The sequence below is a fragment of the Numida meleagris genome, chromosome 9 (assembly GCF_002078875.1).
Source record: "Numida meleagris isolate 19003 breed g44 Domestic line chromosome 9, NumMel1.0, whole genome shotgun sequence".
Taxonomy (NCBI): Eukaryota; Metazoa; Chordata; class Aves; order Galliformes; family Numididae; genus Numida; species Numida meleagris.
The window spans coordinates 19,003,586-19,025,226 of record NC_034417.1 but is presented as its reverse complement, the minus strand read 5'-3'; the positions used below and the strand labels follow the sequence as shown (position 1 = coordinate 19,025,226).

General features: G+C 43.4%; 1 protein-coding gene across 15 annotated transcripts in view; it reads right to left on the bottom strand.

The window, feature by feature from the left end:
* Positions 1 to 21,641, bottom strand: part of NOX5 (NADPH oxidase 5) — a 34,146-nt gene that overhangs the window by 10,901 nt on the left and 1,604 nt on the right. For 9 of the 15 annotated variants that reach the window (XR_002441924.1, XR_002441915.1, XR_002441916.1 and 6 more), the window contains 4 exons: positions 21,149 to 21,223; positions 2,370 to 20,538; positions 1,497 to 1,534; positions 120 to 186 (listed from right to left, as the gene is read on the bottom strand). The gene's annotated coding sequence lies outside the window, so the exon portion shown is untranslated. Of the gene's footprint in view, positions 1 to 119; positions 187 to 1,496; positions 1,535 to 2,369; positions 20,539 to 21,116; positions 21,224 to 21,641 lie in introns of all 15 variants that reach the window. The other 6 variants (XR_002441928.1, XR_002441921.1, XR_002441923.1 and 3 more) reach the window with 6 other exon arrangements.

The window sequence follows — 21,641 nt, the reverse complement described above, 5'->3', positions numbered from 1 at the left end:
GCGAGCACAAGGAGCCCTCCCAAAGGACCCTTGGTCTGAAGAAGGTCCTCCCATGCAGCACACAGCTGAGCCATGTGCTTCCCTGCTGGATCACTGCTGGGAAAGGGAGAAGTCCTTACCAAGGCCTGCGGCACTGACCGAGTCCTCATCCGACATCTCTGCCGATCCATATGGAGTCACCATCAGCTGTCAGACACAAAGAACAACTTCAATCACATCAGTGATATTATTCATGGCCATATCATCCCATCAGAGTTTTAGGTTCAAATTAAGACAAATTACTGTAAAAAACCGGAGCGGAGGGAGATGACTTTCATCAGAACCTCATGCCTAGAAAGGCCTGGAAACCCAAAGTTGAGGTTATTACTTCTAGGAATGAAGCAGTCAGACCAGGCCAAGAAAAAAAAAAAACAGTATATTTGAGAATGTCTCTTCACCATAATCACAACTCACAGTTCGCTTCTCCCATACGTGCACTACGTGGAGGATAACATAAGCTTTCTCAAGTTCAAGAACGTCTACTTCCAACTCGAAAACACTTTTAACTGAACAACTTAATTTTCTCTTTGCTTTTATACTTTGTTGGGTTTGTTTTTGCTGCATGCTGGGGTGCAAGAACTAGATGCCCATGCTTCCACATGTGCAGAGCTCGGGATGTGAACCTACCACTGCTTGAACTCAGCACCCCCAATGAAGCCAGCTGGCCCTACACGTACACAGAATGTTCTTCCATCATTCAACTGAGTAGTTTTGGAGACTAGAGCATGAATAAGAAAGCATAACTCAAAGGTTATGTAAGGGCACTGTACAAGTGTGAAAATGCTCCCTGCGTTGCTTTGAACTTCTTGCATCTCGAAAGCAGCAAAGCTTCTCTCTCCAAAGAAGGACAAAGTTACTCACGACTAATGGCTATCATAAAATGTCACAGAACCCACAGCGTATCGCAAACTTCTGAAAACCACAGAAATCTCATTATTAAGTTCAAAAAAACAGGAGATCAGGAAACAGTGAACGGCTGTTGTTCCTACGTCACCATTAGAATCCCAGCAGCGCGGCTTGGCAAAACCAAGTGACACGCCATGAAAAGTGTCACCCGGGGAAAATGCTCCTCTCTGCGAGCAAGAAATAAGCACCTTGCAGACTTCAAAATAAAACTGGTGCAAGTCTTTCTGCACTGAGAACCCATTGGGACTCCTCTTTGTCCCCCTTGACATCGCTCCCATAAAAACCAAGGGCAAAGCTCCCCGATACTTTCAGAGCACAGGGATTTGGTGGGTGCACACAGCAGCGTCAGAACAGGGAGCAATTTGGGAGAAAAAACTTTGACTTTAAGACTAGGAAAACTAAAGAAATGAGGCACATTGCACTGATGGGATGTGCCCTACAAGGTCACTAATTATGCCCACCCAAACGGGGAGAGAAGATTCCCCATTCAAAGAGCCTCCATAAGCACAAAGAAATACAGCTCTGTTTCAGTGCCCCCTCAGTAGCATTACCTTCGTGTGCTTCTCAGCCCTGAAGTTATGCTGCCATGCTAAAAAAAAAAAAAAAGGGGGAAAAAAATGTTTAAAGTCACTCAGCACAACAGGAATGCCAGGATCTTTGTTCGACGCCTGGATTTGATGGTCGCTGTCCTGTACAACGTTTCCTTGAGCAGGCTGGGTGCAGGAGGTGGCTGTGGGAGAACAGCCCAGCGAGACCAGTTAGGGACTGTGTGTCTGAGAGGCTCCCGAATGAATGAAACACAAAGGGGAATACGACAAAGGCAACACCAGGCCATAAAGGTATGGCTGTCATACGGTAACTGCTCAACCTAAAACACTTTACATTATCTCCTGATTCCGCATTTCCCTGAGATACCAACGCTGGCAGATCATGGACTCACAGAATGGTTTGGGTTGGAAGGGACCTTGAAGATCGTCTCGTTCCAACCCCCTGCTGTAGGCAGGGACACCTCCCACCAGAACTGGTTGCTCAAATCCCACCCAGCCCTGCCTTGAGTGCTTCCAGGGAGGGGGCATCCACAACCTCCAAGCAACCCGTGTCAGCGTCTCACCGCCCTCACAGTAAAGAATTCCTTCCCGATACCTAGTCTAAATCGACCCTCTTCCAGTTTGAAGCCATTTCCCCTCGTCCCGTCGCTACCAGCCCCTATGAGCAGCCCATCCGACAGCTTTGCGGGCAGAGCCCTCGCGGTTCATCCCGAACCGAAAGCCAGTCACGGAGCTGCAAACAAAACCAAGAGCTCCGAAAGCAAAACGCTGCCCTTCGCTAACACCGCCGGGCTCGGTAACGCCGCCATAACCCTTGCGAAGCGGCCCCTCCCTCAAGCACAGCGGCACAGCCGGGCTGCCCCGGCCGCTCCTCACCGCCGGGCGGCAGCAGCAGCAGCCCCAGCCCCAGCAGCAGCCCCAGCGCCATGGCGGCGGTGCGGGGCGATGCAATGCGGGGCGGTGCGGGGCGATGCAATGCGGGGCGGTGCGGGGCGGTGCTGCCCGTTGGGCCCCGCGCCGTGGAGCGGAGCATGCGCTCTCCCGCTGCAGGTCAGGGCGCTGGGCGCACCGCCGGGTGCTGCGCTGCCGAGTGCGTTCAAAGAGGGATGGAATGATTATTACATCTCCCTTTAGATATTTATAAACGTTGATCAGATCCCCTCTCAGTCTTTTCGCCAGGCTGAACAGGCACGGGTCACTCAGCCTTTTCTCATCCGGGGATGCTCCAGGCCCTGTATATCTTTGCGGCCCTCCTCCAGGCGACCCCTGTGTGTTCTGAACTGGGGAGCCCAGAGCTGGACACGGTGTTCTAAATGTGGCCTCAGGGGGGAGGATCACCTCCCTCCAATGATACTGGCCCTCATCTGCTGTTAAGGCGATTGTTCTGGTTAACAATCCTTTAGGAAATGAGGGGTGGCTGCAACCCGTACCAAAACGAGCATGGTTCAGCACAGCAGTAACCCAGCTCCTAGCCCTGACCCACGGCTGTGTGGTGAGGAAGAGAACAAAGGAATTTTGAGGCAAGAAGGGGAAGCACAGAGAGCTGGGACAGCTTGTTCCTGCCGCTGCAACAGCAGTCCCCTAATGTCAGACATCCAAGCGATGGGGACTGAATGGTTAAACAGGCAATGCATCTGGAACGAGGAGTGAATCCCTTATTTAAACACTCACCAGAAACTGCTCATGCAGAGGATTTTTCTTTCCACAGGCACAAAGTTAGCACCTTTCTGAGGGCCCACGTTAGGATGCTCTATCACAAAGCTCTGCACTCCTCCTGGGCCCTTTGTAAAGAAGCCGCATCACCCGCTCGGCTTGAATGGCATTTTTCAGCAGGTGGGGCATGACACAATGGGCAGCAAGAGGAAGGACTGCTGCAGGAATGCAAGCAACCTATGGGCACCCTTCAGTATGACAGGGGGAAAAGAAGCCATCATCCCCGCTGCAGCAGGCACTGGGATGTCACCAGTGGGATAGGAGAGATGTAAGTTTTCCCTTGAGGGGCATCCCCAAAGTTTGGTCCAGAGGAATCAGTACACGTGAAAACAGCCATTCTCCACGCAGCAACGACTGCAGAGGGATTCTTTGGCAGAGAGTGCCCAGCCTGTGTTGCCTAAGGAAAAATGGACTGTGAGCGTTTATATTTAAAGAACAGTGGGAATAAAATCAGGGAGACGTTAGCAGGAACTGACAGGAAAAGAAAAGCAGGCTGTGGGAACTGGAAAAGATGCAACCTGCGCTGAAACCCGGCTGTGCAGGCACAGGGAGCCAAGGTTCTGCTGCTCCCACTGCGCAGCCATTCCTGGGCTCGGAAGGAAATCCTCTAGAGGGAGTCAGAAAATTGTTTAAAGGATTTTCTTCTCCCTTTCAGTCTGATAGTATCAAAAGACCAAGGGACCACGTGGCATTCCAGAAAGAAAGATAGTAATTAAAGAACTTTGCTTCGTTAAACGAGGAATATTTAGAGCACAGTAGAGGCACCGGGCTCGGAGCAAACAAACATGAGCAGCAAGGCAGGCACTGGTGCAGTGCACTGCAGACCAAAGGGGAATCGGCCTCTCCAAGGGACTTCAAAGTAAGCCATTTTCACCTGTCAAGAGATTTTTGGAGATCCAGGCAAGCCAAGGAGATCCAAGGAGCTTTGGGGCTGGAGGCGCAGCAGGCAGCAGGCCAAGGTCAGGCGGCAGCAGCACAGCTGCGGGATTTGCCATGCTGGGCTGCCTGCGTCAGCACTCGGGGTTCCTGGGGCAGCCCCCAGATCCACGGGCACGGTGTATCATTACATAGCAGTGCGGCCCAGCGTAACACCACCGACCGTTTACAGAAGGATTCTAAATAATTTCCAATGGGAAAGGCAATCGATGCCCCTTAAAAAACCGCTGCCTCTGAAAATCAGAAGGGAAACTCAGCCATACCTTCTTTCCCCAGTAGTTATCAACTATTTCATTATAGCCAGAATTCACTATCCACAGTCTGGCCGGATGCTTTGAACCTGTTACAGACTTGCAGCTGTGAGCTCAGTATCACTGTGTAGCTGTTTAACCTTACCTGAGTAGCCCCATGAAAATCAGGGGAAATACACGCGTTAGAAGAGGAATCCCGTTCCAGGCCAGCTCTAATTACTTCTGAATCGGGATGCAAAGTTGATATTGCAGAACAAAATGAAAACCGCATGGGAAAGGGAAAGTTTTGCTTTAGCACTACAAAATAGATCTACTACAATATGCAACAGAATGGCCCAGAAAGCCCGAGCTTCTGCCTCGCAGTCCTTGCTAGGACCAGAGCCTGGCACTGCACTGACAGCAGCCTGCAGCAGCACGCTGAGCACCCGGCAATAGCAGCTCCTGCAAAGCAGCCCCGCACGCACAGGGAAGAAGCTGCAGGGTAGCTGAGAGCTGTCGGCAGTTCACCCCAAAACCCAGCACCCAGCTGGGACTGCTGAAGCGTGATGCACCCCGAGGGATTGAGAAGAGCAGCGTCAGGAGTCTGAAAGGCAAACTACGCTATCAACTAGAAAATGAGGTGGGAAAGGCAAACCCAAACTTGGTTTTTTTGTTTGTGAGGATTTTACGTGTTTTCCCCAAACGTTACCGAAACGTCACACGTTCATTTTTAAAAAACAGATGTTTCGGTTGGAAACTTCTATCCAGGTATTTCAGATCACTCCAGCCTCTAAACAAATCAGCAAGAATGGGACCCCAAGAGGTTCGTGCTACCAGCAAAGCAGCTGGAGGGAAGGTGGCAGAGAAAAGAGTGGGATTTTTAAACACATCCCTCTCAAAATAACTTATTTTTGTTGCGAGTTGGTAGTGCAGGCTTTGGTCTACCTATTGCTCAGTTATATTAAAACACAGCTAATTATTCCTTTAGGATGAGTGGCAGACAGAGTTGAATCAGGCCCAATATCACAGTCAGGCGGTAGCAGCACCGCCAGTGCTTACAGCTGTATTGCACAGGGTTTATTGGAAACTGGATGCAAAAGGCCAGCTTTGATACTTAGCACTGGCAATGCCACTCTGGTACACTTGAAACAATCTCTGAATTGCCTGCCAAGCACGCTTCTTCCTTGACATCTAGAGCCCTGCATTCTCCCACTCCAAAAACAAACAAACAAGAAAACCACCTCAAAACCTCTCTACACCACTTTTCCCTGAAGTGCCTCATACCATCTCCTCAGTTTCCTCGTGATTAAGGAAAGCATTTCGATGATACACCTTGCAGAGTACATCCCACGTTTGTAACACCATATAACTAGCAAGAGTAAAGGTTTGCCTGAGCACGGATTTTGTACTGATAAGACTAAGTTTATTTGAAAGAAATCCAGTTCATTCATTAAGCTTGCCTGTATCTGGGTAATTACATTTGCACAAACACTGACAGTTCATAAAACCACAACTACTATGCCTAAATGCCTGCACTATTGTGCTTAGACCAGCCCTACATCTGATAAACATACGCCTGACACTTTTAATGTGCTAGTAAAGAGCGTGTTCTAATGAACCTATAGAGATCTCCAATCTGAAGCAGGAATCTGAGATAGCAGGAACATAAGGATGGCACCAGTTGCAGCAAATACATCCACTCTCAAGCCTCTCAAGTCACTTGCCCCTGCTTGAAATCTCCTGCGGGCCTTTGTGCTACAAAGTACCCCGCGTTGACAAACAAAGCAATTTGTTAGGAAACAGCTGCTATTCAGCAGCTCGGAGGAAATGGGTTTCCTGGGCCACCAAGGGAGCTCTCTGGCATCTCTGCCAAGTGCCTGCTGGTGCTCTGCTGTCCTGGCCCGTCCACGTCCCAGGTACAAACCGCGCTCTTGGAGAGCCTGCTTGGATGAGGAAGGGAGCAAAGGTTCCATAAGGAACAAAAGGGAGGATGGCAACGGCCAGCACGCAGCTAATAGGAAGACAACGTCTTCCTAAATAGTATGTTAGGTCTATAGAAGGTTTAGAAATCTTTGGACAAAGCAAACAGCCCACAGAACAGATATCAGCCGCAGGAAACTCTGCTCAAAGAAAATATTACAAATGCATTAGTTTATTTTAGAAGGAAGCGATTAAAAGACTCCCAAGTTTCCTACGTAGCCCATTTCCCACCCACAGGTCACTCCTTGCCCTCCTCCCACTCTGAGATCTGCATCTGAGCCAACCAAAAGCAATTCAGCAGAGAATTAGCCTTGGATCCCTGTGTATATTAGAACATCTGAAGGGAAATTAGGCAAATAACCACTTTTAATTCAGAAGCCTAGCTCCATTTTAATACTGAAGGAGTATGACTTAGTTCCAGTCCCACCAGTTTTCCTAGAATCTCCACCCCGTTAAACCAGCCCAGCAAGGTAATGATTGACAACACACTTCCCCGGTGAAATGCAAGGTAAAAGTCACTTTATCATCAGCATATTCATTGGCAGAACGTTCTTGAGAGGGTGTCACAGCCTGCTGAGGAGCCTAGGAGCTGGCCAGTGCCTCTTTAGGTCATACATACACCTCTTCTGGGGCAAGGGGCCACAAGCCATGCCTGGAGAAACCTCAGCACGCACCAGCACTCAGACTGCTCCATCACTTCATTCCTTCTTTCTGCTTGCAGCTGAGTGCTGCTCCAGATGATGCTCAATTCCCAGATCTCTCGCATCTCGTGCGTGTCAAACATTGGTGTCAGTGGAATGGTAAAGTTGTAGAAAGCGATAGTACTGCTACCTATCACTACCTCTGCACTTTCTAACAGTAACATTACAAAGCAGAAAGCTGGTTAGTCCTGCTGAGGAAACGCAGGTGCAAATCAGGGAGCGCTGCTAAAGAGAAATTTCAGAGCAAAAATCCTAGGAACATATTTATGTAAAATAATGTTTAAAATATAAGACAGACCGAAAAGCCTTTCTTCCATCCAAACTTCACAGCACTCAAATACCTCCTGGTCCAAGCTGGTATACACTAAGGATTTTACCTTATTCTCAATTACTCCGACTTGTTAAAATCAAGTACAGCTAGCAAAACTTATCCTGTACTGTATACACAGAGTCCCCGGGGAAAATACAAAATGAAGTCTGTTTTGCGATATATATTTACTAAATTCATGGAAGGGCAACAAATCCAGTTTCTAGAAATCCAGAGATGCAGAATTCCAGAGCCAAAAACATAAGATAAGATCCTGGAAACAGCAGTGGATATGCTAACAAAGTGCTGCCGCAACACTTTTTTTTTTTTGTTGGGCAACAAGTTAAAAGCACTTTAGCATAAGTGACGTTCACCATACAGCCACAGTCATCTACACAAAGACAAGAGTATTCTGCTGTTGGTTTTGGACTACCTGGCTATGCACAGTAGGCAACAGTTCCATTTTAGGGCTCAGTTACAGCCACGCTAATGGCAGAGTCACATATACTTGCCTTGAAACAAGAATAACTAAGGATAAAACACAATGTGACAGTTAATGCTGACCAAACACACAGCTAGTGTTCACTATTCTACCTTAAAAGAAAGGATAAAACATGTACTCATTCCTATTAGTGAACAAATTAAGCAGCAGGTATGATTATTACTACATCAAAAGAAAAAATGCTCTACAACACAAGGCAGTGCTAGGTTAACCCCAAAGTGGTTCTTCCCAGCTGTTTCACCAGCCAAACAACCAGCTTCTGCTCCACTATTCCAAGGCATTGCCTGCAATCCCAGCAATGAAACACAAAGAGCAGGGGGCCTCAATAACCAGCACGTGGTTGGATCTGCCTCCCTCGTTTGACTGCTTGCCCAGCATTTACCTCACGACAGCAGCATGTGTTTTCCTAACCTTGGGTTTGGTTTGAGCAAACAACAGCCTGGGGAGAGCGGGCAGCAATGCAACAGGATGGCAGGACCCCACTCACAGCCCCTTTGGAGCACCACGATTCCACAGGACTGCACTTACACTCAGATTATTTTACTTTGTCTATTCAGTAGTGCAGACCTTTTATTGCTCTTTGAGGTTCTGAATAGGATGCCCTGGTTAATTCAAATCCTTCTGTACTTCCTTTATTGCCTTTCCTCTTCTCTTTGTCGGAATTCATATATAATCATAGAGTATCATATATGAATGAGATGAATTTGTGATAGAAGCCCTTCGCAGAAATGTATATATTATCCCAGCAGCACTTCCCTTTGCTTAAATTCATTTCCTGCTCCTAGCTGTAAGTCGCACCCGTGCTTCCTTCACAGTCAGAGATGAAGAGAAAGACATGAGTCTTTACAGAAGGAAGGGGAAGGCTGGCACGAGCTGAAGATGAGATCAAGGGGAAAAGGTTTGGTTGGTGTCTGTGAAAACCATGACTTGCTGAGCCACTGTCTTCATCTCAGAGGAACAAAAATCCCTCTCCAGTATTCACCCAAGGTAGTAAATATCATACCAGAATCCCTTTTTTCTTTTTTCAACCTCACAGAATAAAAAAAATGATTAAATTTATCACAATAACAAGTACTTTCCTTGCACTGACTTTTCCCATATACCAGACTTTACCTTCAGTAACCTGTATGCAGAAACCCGTCATCTGAAACTTAATATATATATTTTTTAAATCTCATAGACATACTGCTGAATACAAACAGAATACAAACGCTCAGGTCATTTTTCTTCCCCTTTGTATAATCATTTATCCTGAACTTCTGAGTGGATTAGGTTCAGGCACAGTGAAACAAGTCTAGCATACACAGGAGCTCGGTTCGCTCGGTCACTGTGAGTGAGGACACACATTGGAATGCAGTTCCACATACCTGCACATGCTAATTCAGCCTTTTGTATTTCAGAGCCTGACTCTGCCCAGGTGAACACCCACCTTTCTTTACCAACATGCATTCTCATCCACACTCACTGTGCTTTCTGATGCCTCTAGTTAAGATATCCCACAGCTGCCAGCAGATGCTTTTTGTATCTATCTTCACTCAAATCAGTGGTCAGTTTTGAACACCTACTTGACTCACGGAGCAGCCCTGGAGAAAACAGATGGTGGCCAAGCATTTGCACGTACAGCATTTCAAAATGCAGCTCTTCCATGTTTTGCCCATACTGCTCTGTTTTCCAGAGCTCTTAACTAGCAGAAGTTAAAGCGTTAATAAACACAAACATTCATTTCCTATGGGTTTCCATTCATAAGGCCATCTGAGATAGGAAAGCAAATATTTAAGGAACAATGACAGAAACAGAACATTTTTAAGATGACCGCGAAAACAGCAGAAATGGATGTAAGAAAATAAACAAGGTCCCATCATTTGTGGTTTTCAAGAAAGGAGCTATTCATGAAGTACGGAGAAAAGAAAGAAAAATGTATTTTATTCCCCTCCTCGTGGGGCTTTTTAAATACACACCATATATTGCAAGCTCTGGGAATTTTTAAAAAGAGAAACGCAGCACATAAGCAGGAATAACATTGGAAGCCTCTGAATATTTCCCTAGCTCATCTCCAACCATACACTGCAGTGTGAAGATCTGTGCTTTGAGCTCCATGCAGAAGACACGCAGCACGCTGAGGGACTCTGTACAGCTGCTCTCCGAAAAATCTGACCCCGCAACAAACGATGCCATAAAAGAAAGCTCAATTATCAAAACTTTATTTCGGCATTGTATGCTCAACAGCGTGCTCTGCGTATCTGACTAAGCAGCCAATTTGCTGCTAGGTAAGCAAAGAATTTCTGATCCTGTTTGTACAATGCTGAACTCTAGCACACAAGAGGGTGAACTGTGAATACCGTGAAACTCATTTGATTAAATCACTTACTGCTTTTAGTAATAGCATTTCTGTTAAGGGGCAGTGCTTCCATTTACTCAACTGTTTATCTAGTTTAAGCTGAAGTGGGAATACACGACCTGTACGGAGAAAAACAAATATATACGGCCTAGCTAGCCTTCTTCTTTTTGGAGAAAAGTCTTTTTATGTTTAGCAGATGACAAATCCTTTTGGAATATTCAATATTTAATATCTACTACTTAGTCCTAGGCTTGCTTTTGTCATATTTAAAAGGAAAGGGAAATAACATGTCATTTTCCAAGGCCTAGAATAGTGGTACTGCACCCGATACAGATAGCAATTAATAACAAGAAATTCTTCTATTCAGACTTTTTTTTTCCATTTCCTCCAGGATTGTTTTTATCAGTCTGAGAATCCTGGTGAGGTTTTGTTCGGCCTGGTACTGGCACAGCATGCTCCTCAGCTGCCCCAGCACTCAGAGCTGCATGGATAAGAAGAACAGATTTCAGCCACTTGGCCTGCACTCTTCAAAGCATCTGATACAGTTACACTTGCTCACGTTGTCTCTAAAATTCAAGATTCAGCAATGAAACTGGGATCCCTCACATTATAAACGAGGCCCAGGACGAGATAGTTAAGAAAAGTGGGATAATATCTAATTATTCTTGCTAGCAAGGAACAAGTCCAGAGAAGAACAACTAAGGTTACCTTTGTAATGGATGTCATCAAGTACACGGGAGGTTCACTTTTGCTCAGGTTCACAAAAGTGAAAGTTGAAAAAGGATAAAATTCCTCCTTCTACCTACACTACCTCAGGGATAAATGTCAAAGAAGTAATGGGTTTTGATATAACAGATACTGCTACTGCAGGGATAAATCCAAGACATCATGAAAAAAAAAAAATCAGATGCCTTATATCCCACCACAGAGTTCTGAACAGCCTCAGCTGTTTTCCAGTTGTGTTTCCAGTACGAAGGCATGCAGTTTCCTTGTGCTGATCACACAGTTTTGCTTTAACACATTGACCATCCAGACTCAGATCCTCGTTGAGAAATAACTGCAACAACTTACTTCCACCACAAATCGCCACAAATACCAGACAGAAGGAAGACTGTAGGGAAAAAAAAAAGTATGGTTACAGAGAAATTACAGGTGAGCATGAGTCAACAGTGGTTATTTTTTCAGTTTGACAGCAGCACTGCACTTTGTGGGGAACAAAGACAAACATAACCTAGGTCTCATTGGAGTAGAGCACCCACAGCTTTGAATGCTGTGCCCTAAGAAAGCCTGCCTGATCCAGGCTACAGCCAGAAAGCCAGAAAGAGCAACCATCTGTTCAGAAAACAGCATACAGGGAGAGGCTGGAGAAACAGAGGTGGCTGGCCTGACAAAGAAACCACAAAATCTGTAAGGACTTTAAACTAAATATTAACAATATCAAAAGGAATTACCTTTTACCCATTCGTCCCCCATATGAAAAGAAATGGAAGATTCAGGTCAGACGATATGACTAGCAAGGACAGCAAGGTAAGGGAATTAATTTGGGGGGAGCAGAAATTCCATTATCAGGTAGCTCCAAGAGCAGCCCACAGAAACATCTGTTAAGAACACTGTGGCTGACCCTGTCCTGAACAGAATTATGGACTAGCTCACTCTCCATACTTGTGAGTCAAGGTCTGATGTTTTCATGTTCCATCCATATTTGTTTGTTTTACCATCATGTCTATCAAGTCTAACCTCTGACTCATGCCAGGTCCCAGGACAGAATAAACACACAAGATAAATTCCACAACAGGCACAAAAATATAATACGAGAGATAACAGTGGAATAGATGGGTAGGAAGGTCCAAGGAAACAGCAAGACAACACTTATGGTCCCAGCTGCATGGAAGCAGATAATTCCGAGGACTTCTGCAATCGTTACAGTAATGGAAAATTAAGGGTTGCTTAGGAGAAGAGGCTGTTTATGTGATATTCTTCCTCATATGAAAACAATGATCTTAAATGCGACAGGCAGACAACAGAGGCTGGCACACTGCAATCTGGGACCTAAGGTAAAGAAAAATACTTGCTATTTGAAGCAAGAGAGCAGAACACAAGAAAGGGCTGCAGTATCAAACCACTACCCTGTACAACACCCTCCACAGCATCACTCTGAATGGAGTAACACTCAGTGAAGTCCATCATGTTAGGGAAAACAACACTGGAAGGAGTGATTAATTAGACCGTGAAACGTTGCAGAAGTTTTACATGTGCAGATGGCCAAGGATCTCATCTCTAAAATCTCACATAGAAATATGGAAGTCTAGACAACCCTAGTAAGGATTAGAGAGGATCTTGTTTCAGACGATGCCTGATTTGAATTTGCATGATAAGCAAATAAGGCTGTTTCATCTGCTGTGCCTGAGACAGTGATGAAGGAGAACTGGCAGAGGAAGATGAGAATCTCCACTTTAATTACGTGATGCATAAGCTTGTGCTTCATTTACACAGACAACACGAGATTTTTAACTTCCATCAGAAAACAGAGCTGGCTAACACCAGAACTGCGCGTGAGACCGTAGGTTTCACGCTCGTGCAAAAGCAAGGGAGACGAGAAGCAAGATGAATGACTCTGGTCTTCCATCACCTACAGAAAACCTAAAGAGGGACAAACACGATGTGGTCATGAAAGATGTAGGAAGGGGCAGAAAAAAACTGGTGGCAACCAGTCCCAAATACCATTGGAAAACAGGTCTAAGAGCATGGTTGCTCGTGGCAGAAGCAAGATGACTAAGGAAACTTCTGCTTCTAACTAGTGGAGAATCTTGTCTCTCACACTGGGGAGTAAACTTTTTTTGTTGGCTTTGCACCCTATTGTGCGTTGCAGACTGACAGCTGTAGAGTCAAGAAAAGCAGACAGCACAACCCTTCCTGCTCTGAGAAAAAGTTCATTTTTTTTTGACTTGAACATCACCACAGTCGACCTGTGAATCACAACCTCAAATGATTCATCAGAAATATCATCTGCAAATGGATATTACAAGATCATCTGTCTCAAGACAGAAAGGATGACCAAACGGATTCACCAAATTTAGCAGTACATTACATGTTAATTCCTAACATTCAGCAGGCTTGCCCACAGGAAACACACTTTCTTGTATTCCCCTGGATTGTTTTCACCTCCAATTTTGTAAGAGGCTGAAGCACCACAAAAGCATCAAGTAGAAAGTGGGGTGCATGCCAGTAAGTTTTAAAATGCAGTGCATCCTTCTGGAGGACTGGGGACAAGACAATCATATCAGCATTTATATATTCCTACACAATTACAGCAAAATCTTTTGTTCAGATTGCAGAACTCAGCTGTGTCAATTGAATCGCTCTGATTGAACTAATTGAATTTCAATTGCTCAAGTCTGGTTTTCAACAGTTTTGTATGACATTCAAAAGACTGAAGACTTCATTTATAAATGGAAGTGTGTGTGGGGAGGGACAACGAATGATTTGGCTGTTACCCAAAAACTAACAAATGTGTAATATATTTCACTGGAGAAGCATACTGAGATTTATCTTTCTGTGAAGGCCTCCATGAAAGTGCTGCATGAAACGTTCCCTGGGTTAGGGTATCTTCCCATGGGAAGGAGGTAGGGACCCTCACCCCAGCATCTACTGAAGTAAAACTGCTCATTACTTGTCCAAGTCCTGCCTTACCCCTGTAGCTACCATTGTTTTAATAGACTTGAACACAGCTGAACTACAGCTTTACAAGACACAGAGCAATACTACTTGTCAAACTGCTTTTGCTGCCCACAAACTCCCTGTGTGCCTAGAAGTGAAAACGCCACAGTGTGACCACCAGAAATCCTCAAATATTTCCAGAAAAACATATGTTTAATTAAGCTTTATTTAAATGTCAGACTAGATCTCATGGCTGATATCTACCAGCAGCTTCTGTGCAAATTTGCTAATTGTTCTTTATCCTCACTACAGAAGTGGAACTGTATGTAGCTTACAAGCCAAAATCAAAATGTTCATGAAGCCAATGGCAACAATTCCATCACTAATACAAGCCAGGCCATCACATCCAGTACGTGTTCAGCCTCCTCCTCTGCACCAATTTATTCTACTTATTCCATTACAATACTTCCCCTTTAAAGGCATTTGTGGTGCAGGTACACAAGAATCCTGCTCTGTAAGTTTCTAGAAATGCCCTTCTACTTTATCTTTAAAACTAACTTGGTTTCGATAACTTCCAGGCTAAAGAATTTGCTTCCTTCCCTTTCACTCTGCCTCTGAACAAAGACAACGCCCACATATTCCAGCACAAGTCTTCGATTTGTTACATTTTCATTTTCTTCCTGTATGTCTCAAAAGCAGCTGCATCTATTTTTGTAACTGGGCGTGAAAATGGCAGAAGGCACACGGCACATGCAAAGAGCAGCCTGCATGTCCAAGCAGCACCAAGAACTTTCAGACAGATACGAAATTTGTGGTCTGTTCAGATTTGTTAAGTATATACATCTAGGTTTCCCACGTGATGTGCAGATCACTTACCTCATCTCAATTTACTCATCTTTAAAACAGCCTTAGTTCTTCCTCCTACTCTGTACATCTCACAGGTATTATTCAGTTATGAATCCATTGCTCAGATTTCTCTCTCCCTCAATGACATTTTGAACCACTAGACGAGTTGCAGAATCCTCTCTCAAAGAGCTGGCTAAAACAAGAGTTTCATAACCCATCACCACCTGTGATTTACCCCAGAGTTTAACTGCTGAACTATTTATTTAACTGGGCAAAAAAAGCAGTGGGCACACACCACATTACACCTCCACACATTAGCAAAAAAAAAAACAAAAAAACCCCAAAACCATCAAAAAACAAAAAACCAGCCAAAATACTAAATGACTGTCAAAACCTGCTCAAACTTTTGGTCAGCCCTGAGGTGGTTATGCAAATGGGGACATGATTACCTTTGTTGGCCCCTTCCAATTGAACTATTCTTTTCTATTTGTTAACCTCTTTTGGAGACTGTAAATACCTAATTGTTGAGGGGGGAAAAAAGTCAGCTCTGAGGTGAACCCATCTCCTTTTATAACAACTAAAATAGTATTTTTCATTTTAAAACCAGAACTATTTTTTACTTCATAGGCTTTAAACGGAGATTATTTTAATTTTTACAACATAATCAGTTCTTGCCCTGCTTTCCATATTGGAAAAAGGCTCAAAGATGACATGGGAAAAGGACTGAACTACCATTTTCAGGCTTGAGGTTTTCATTATTAAAACCAAAAAGCAACCACAACCTTCAAGCAAAATGAGAATCTTAATATTTAACGGCATTTTCAAAAATGCCATGTGACTGTCATTCCATAAACTAATAGCCACCTATGACAAAGACAATATGCAATAAAACTTCCACAAAAAAGGTCATTTTATTAGGGCTGAGCCCCAGTGTATACATCTATACATGCTGGACACATAAGCCACAGAACTACAGTACTTACTGACACTCAGGTTGCAGTCAGCAGGCGCTTGGGATGAGCACATGGAGTCTGTTGCAGCACAAAGAGAAACTCTGCAGTGTTATTTTAGGACTCATCTGGTGCCTGGATTTAAGCCTGTAGAACTCGTACCATCAGTCAACGGGAACAACAGTGAGGAATGATTACAGAATGTTTTCATAAATTAGCTAACCATCTTCTGATACCTTTGGATACAGGAACTCGTGATTCCCTCTTCCATCTCTTTCTTGAATCGAGACACAAACACAGTTGGTGAAGAACGCCGAACAACCTGAGGGAGGCAGGCTCTTAAAAACAGGAGATGGAAATGACAGCGACGAAACGAAAGGTAAATAAAAGGTTGAAAAGAGCAAGATCTGGAAGCTCTTTGAAGAGGATAAGGAAGACTGAAAGAAATCAGGAGCATTGCATGTGTATGTATTTATGGTTTATACTTAGAACAGCTAGGAAAGAAGCTAAGTGTTCTCTTAAATAGGACAGAATGATTATTTCTACTGCACAGGTGAAATGTTACGACCTGCTAATGCAGATGTCGGGGCTAGGCAGTTACACAGATTGCTCTGACAGTAAGTATCAGAGCTCCTGAATTCTAGGAAATTCTACCATCTTCGATGCGAGACTGATACAAGACTTGAGGCAATCCACTTCAATTTTAAATGTAAACTGCATTTGTCAAGTGCTGCGGAAGTGAGTTTTGATGATGCACATTAGTGACAGAAAATAACATTTTGTGGTTAATATTTCAAAATTCCCATCACTCTCTAGTGAAAGCTTTTCCTCACTTGGTCTAGACATTTACATGAGAAAGAAGCCTGGTTTAGCACAACGTTCCTTCCCACTCTTCTGTCCCAACGCTTTAAGAGCTCCTCACCCCAAATTCCATCCCGGATCAGGTCTGAAATGCATCTCTTGGCTTAACTGGAAACAAACATTGAACCACAGGTCAGACGTTTCAGATATTACAGAACGACAACTGGAAAGTATTATCACAGCAAAAAGTTCAAAAGCCTTATTTAATACAATACTCACATAAATGAATTTATTACCAAAATAAAACTTCATGTGCTGAAAGTGTTAAAATTGAAGGCGTTAAAGTATTTGGTTTTCCTTGCCTGAATTTGACAGGTTTTACCCATTATCAGATTAACTCAATCCCACTGTATTGCTACTTTTTTGCTATTCTTTACAGAAAACACAAAACAAAACCTGGCCACCTCCAATTCCAGAGTTTTTCCTCAGCGTAAACACTTCAGGAAATCCCTGAAGTGAAGGTTCTACATCAATTTGAAACCTGGCAGAAAGAGCTCCATCCGCATACAGCGATGTAAGTTGGCACTGCTGCTGCCATCATTATCACTTAGGCTCCAACCAGCAGAGCACGGGGCATGACAGGCTTTTTTAGCACTGGCAGAAGTTACTACGGCAGCTGCACTGGTAATTACACCAGTCACTGTGCCCCATGAATCACATTCCTCTCGAAGTCCCCTGCCCAAGAACTGTCCTCACTTTCATCTTCGCTACTTAAACCGTCAGACTCGAAAGCTCTCACATCCACTGTAGCAAGTTTTCCACAATACTCTCTTTCTACCATAGGTGCTTCTTATTTTGAGTGTAAGAAAGAAATACACTACGTTCTTCTGGGACACTTCTGCTGAATTAAAACCTAATCATTCAGTAAAGCATAAAAACCACAAGTACATTTCCTCTTTTCCTCCCACTGAATAGAGTAGAACTTGTCAAATGCTCCTGAAGTTTTCTTAAAGCCCTAGCGGAACAGCAAGGCTCCTTTAGCTTCAACTGCATTCCCAGTCTTGGTGTGCAGGCCTTGTAACCACCTGGCATCGTGGTCTTCATGCTCTAGGTTACCCAAACAGCTGCTTTAAAAAATGCAAAACAAAAACTTTCTATTTATTCCAAAATACACAGGTACGGGCTTAGGTAAAAAACTGGATTTTCTATTTTCAGTAGAATTCCCCAAATCTCTTGTCATCTTCAGGAACGCTCCTGTAAACTCCTTGATCAGCTTCATTTTATACTGTTTCACTTTATTTTCTACTTAAGTTATAAAACGTATTTACACATATTTTTAGATTTGAATTTTAATACTTCAGCTTCTTAAACTCTTTGTCCCACAGGTTGACATTTTTTTTTTCCCTACCTCTGATTTTGTTTTATTCCACCACGCTACAGCTGAGTTCATCAGGTTTTGCAAAGGAGTTTTGTCACAGTTTTGCAAGAATCTCTGAGGCTCTTTTCCTGCTTCTGTGTTAGTCCACGCACAGTTCTATGATGGGCTAGAAATATACGTTCTCTTTTCCTCCTCACACATGTCTAACACGTTACTGCATTTTGATTTTTCACAAACCTGAGGAAAGCTGCAAAGCCTACTCATCCGACAAGGAGCCGTGCTATTTCTTCAGTTTATATACATATATTTTCCCCTTCCAAATAATTCTGGAAGTCTATCTAATTTTTTTAGTTTACAACATCAGTCTAATTCCTGAGATTTCACAAGAGTTTTGAAAGTTATGCACAGGACGGCTTTTAAAAGGCAGACCAACAGCCACACAAATGGCTGAATGCTCATTTACAAAATAGATAGCACGTGCACAAAAACTGGAACCGCTGCTCTCCACAATTATCTGTTGAACCCTGCACAGGGATCTTTCTCACAGCAACATGAAGCATCAAAGCCATGAAAAACATTTATTTGCAATAATATCAGCCTACCTTCGTAACAAAATGTTCAATGCTTTAGAAAATACATAAACAAACAAAAGCTTGGTCACCTGTCAAATGCTGAAGGATACACTTAAATACTCTTCAGCATTCTTGTCACAAAAAAGGACAACATGCAATACATCTGCTGCTAAATACACCTCCAAAACTCATCTAACCCCTCTCTTTTAAGCACAGCAATAACAACTAGTTTGCGCAAGAAGCAAAAAAAAAAAAAAATACAACAACAACAACAAAAAAAAACATTTGGCAACCAGAAACTGGGGACAAATGGCTGCAGAAAGCTGTTTTAAAAACTAGTGTAAAAGTTGTGGAAGGCAGCAGGCTGAGGGGCAAACGCTGATCAGGCTATCGCTGCAAACAGCAGAAACGTGTGAAACTTGATTTCTTTCCTCGTTTTGCTAAACATTATGAATTTCTAGGCTCCACTGGTATGCCAGATACTGTGCAAATAAAAAGGGAGATAACATTCTACACTAAACTCTTGGGGAACAAAACAAGTTTTGAGACATACCAGAAGTATTCATCTCTTCTCAGTTGGGACCTTAAAACAACTACTTCCCGTTAAATACATTACTTTAAATTACCTTTTTTCAGTTCTTATCTCTTACTTGAAACATTGTTAGAAAGCAGAACATTGTGACACAAACATGCAGCACTTGCAAATGTTAAGTGCAGAAATCAATAGGAATCACTCATAGACCAGAGGAGTTACACAGCCACAGCAGTCAGCAGTGAAAGATACTTTGTTTTAATGTAATTCTCCTTTGAGTTAGACAAGTTTAAAAAAAAAAAAAAAAAAAAAGGCAAATAATAGGAGACAAAAACCCTTCTGGGTTCAGACTTCACCCTGCTTGCATGTTGCTAACCGCTATTAGGGGAGATTTAAATAACTGAACAAGTAACAAAAGGCACAAACCAACACCCAAGCCTCTTCCAGTGGCAGTTAGCTTCCATGCTTCTGCAACCAGCACCTCAAGATGTTCATTTACTTTTTCTACATTCAGCACTCCCATACTAAGGGTCTTAAAGCATAAATCTGTGTTGTCAGAACACGTAGATTGTTTTCCACTGCTCATTTTTGCCTTTTTCCCCCTGGATTCCCGGATACCAGTGATCAATATTGTTCTGAGTTCCTGCTCATGACCAACCTCCCAGCCACACTGGAAGGGTGGAGAAGTAAGGGCAGGAAGAGGGACAATTCACAAACAGAATTTTCTCTTTCCAGTTTCTGCATTTACATACACAGAAATGACTGAGGAAGATGTTACACAAAACATGAAGGAATGCATTGTATAGATGCAGCAGGGACAAACCAGATACCAGTAGATCTACAAAGGAGTATTATAAGAGACAGAAAACAATTGGCAGCTCATGTCAGCAAATGCTCAACTATCCAGTAAGTTTACAGACATGGGAAATCCTGCTGGGTTTACATGATGCATACTCTTAGAAGTATAGCTGCTTCTCGTATAAAACTTAGAAAGTAAAGCTGTAGCACCGCATGTTAAAAAAAAAGGGGGGTTGGGGGGCAGAGAGGCATGCATAGCAAAATAAAAATTTGGGATGAAAGCACCTAATTGCAGTTAAGCTAAATAACTTTTCAATGCTAGATCAGAAAATACCTAAAAGATAGTCACAAAGAAGCTCGTGAAAACGTTAACTCAGTAAAATTTCAGCATCTTCCAGAGCGAGTGCCTTTAGTATTTCACATTTGGGCCAAAGATTCTGACACATGATCAGCTTCTACGTGCAAACCTGTACTTACAGCTTGTTGGTCACATAATTAATAACAGATTACTTTCAGCACTGAAGAAATTGGACAAATATGCGAACCACATTCAAAACCAAACATTAACTGTAGTGATTACTCACAACATCAACTTCTTTGTACTCGAACGTTAAAAACCAGAAGATACAGATAAGAACAGAGTATCTTCATCTTCCAACTGCAGATTGACCGTGGATCCTCATGACCATTTCCCACCATGGTAAGCTGAGCTCAGACCACTGCTGCTGCTCAGCTCTGTTAAGGACTCTGACAACACAGGATTCCACATGTTTGTCAGCACACAGCATTTCTAATCAATGACACCTAGAACAGATAGAGGAGATCGTTTCCTTCATACAAACACACAATAAAAATCCCCAAATTAAGACTTAGCACTCCTGCATCAAGATGTAACAGATTTTTCCTCTATTACAAAGACAGCAAACCTGAATCTTTATGGCATAGTCATATCCATTTTTATGCTAATTTATTTTTCTTACACCCTAAAAGTAACAGTCAAGCCAGTGACCAGGCATTGTTTGTTTTAAGAAAAGCTGTACTCTGCATAGTTACTCAAAACGCATGTACTGTTGTGAGAGGACACTTTGATACTTGACCCCTGGAATATTTCCATGCATTTTCAGTCCTCCCAACAATTTTTAAGTCTTCTAAAATCCTTGCAACACAAGTAACATATGCTTGAATAGGGCAGAGGGGAAGAATCAGCATTTAAACGTTTCCTTTCGGTTTTGAGCTTTGAATAAATTCCCCCCCACACTTTGGAGGGGGGCAGTTTATAATTTTAAACACATTCTTACTTGTAAGAAAGCAAAAGGAAAAAGAAATATATCTCTAGATTCTCAGAAACTTATTTTTCCCCATGGTGATAGTTTAGTTGATACCTATAGATGCTCTAGTTTTCAACAATCTTCACCTGTGCCATTAAACCACATTCCAGACCAAGACTTCCTTGGTGAAACCTCAACCCAGGGATCACCTTTGCTCACATCTGTAAAAGGGAATTTAAAACAGAAGCAAAATAAAATTCACCTTTAGTCGGAAGTTTGAAAGCTTTGCAGAGTTTACATCCCAAAACACTGCTGTACTAACTTTTAGCACACTGAAACCATTGTCACCGGACAGTAAATAAAATGACTCATCCATGCCACAGAGAAAGCAGAAATTCAATGGTCCAACAGCTAAAGCATAGAGAGACTCGTGTCATAGAATCACAGAACAGTTTAGGTTGGAGCGGGCCTTAAGGATCATCCAGTTCCAATGCCTGCTGTGGGCTGGTTGTCCCCCACCAGACCAGGGGCCCATCCAGCCCAGCCTTGGGCACTACAGGGATGGGGCACTACAGGGATGGGGCACCACAGGGATGGGGCACCACAGGGATGGGGCACCACAGGGATGGGGCACCACAG